We start from the raw sequence: 774 nt of genomic DNA, 5'->3' as shown, positions 1-774 counted from the left end.
TTAGTTAAATAGATAAGCCGGCCTGTCCATCTATTGCATTGGACACGGCTGCCTTGGATTCATCTTGATCAATTTCCTCAAGACATTTCATCTCACTGTTTTTCTTTAGTACCTTGTCATTCTCAATCACCGTTAGGCAAGAGATCAGGTCATTGTAAGTGGTAGAACCTCTTTCTATGTAGATATGTTTTGACAACAAATCTTCTGGATGGAATGTGGAGTATGTCTTGAATAGACAATCATTATCTGTTACCTCTTCTCCACATAATCTCAGTTGGTACACGACCCTGGACAAGGCAAAGTGAAACTCGGCCACTGTCTCAAAGTCATGGAATCTGAGACTCATCCATTCATGTTTAACCTTTGGTAATAATACCATAGTGTATCTGGACTTTAAATATGTCCAAAGGTCACGAGGATTCTTGATATGTAAATACTGATTTTTCAGTTCCTCAGTGAGATGACGGCTCATAATAATTATGGCTCTTAACTTTTCACTTTCAATTTCATCATTTCTTTCAATGATACATTTCCCGAGTCCTTTAGACTTCAGGGCAATTTGAAGTGTTCATTTCCAATTCTAGATAATTATCTCCAGAGAGATTTATAATGGCATAATCCATGGGTTAAATCTCCGCACCTGAAATCATATTATCAATCAATTCTTTGATTTAGAATTCTTGCAACAAATTCAAATAATCAGTGCATATGATTTCGTAAGTCTCTATATAATGCTTAGGCCATACGGCTTTGCATTGTGACGCTTATACCTCA

This window comes from Brassica oleracea, chromosome C9 (genome assembly GCF_000695525.1).
Source record: "Brassica oleracea var. oleracea cultivar TO1000 chromosome C9, BOL, whole genome shotgun sequence".
NCBI lineage: Eukaryota > Viridiplantae > Streptophyta > Magnoliopsida > Brassicales > Brassicaceae > Brassica > Brassica oleracea.
This window is presented reverse-complemented; position numbering follows the sequence as displayed.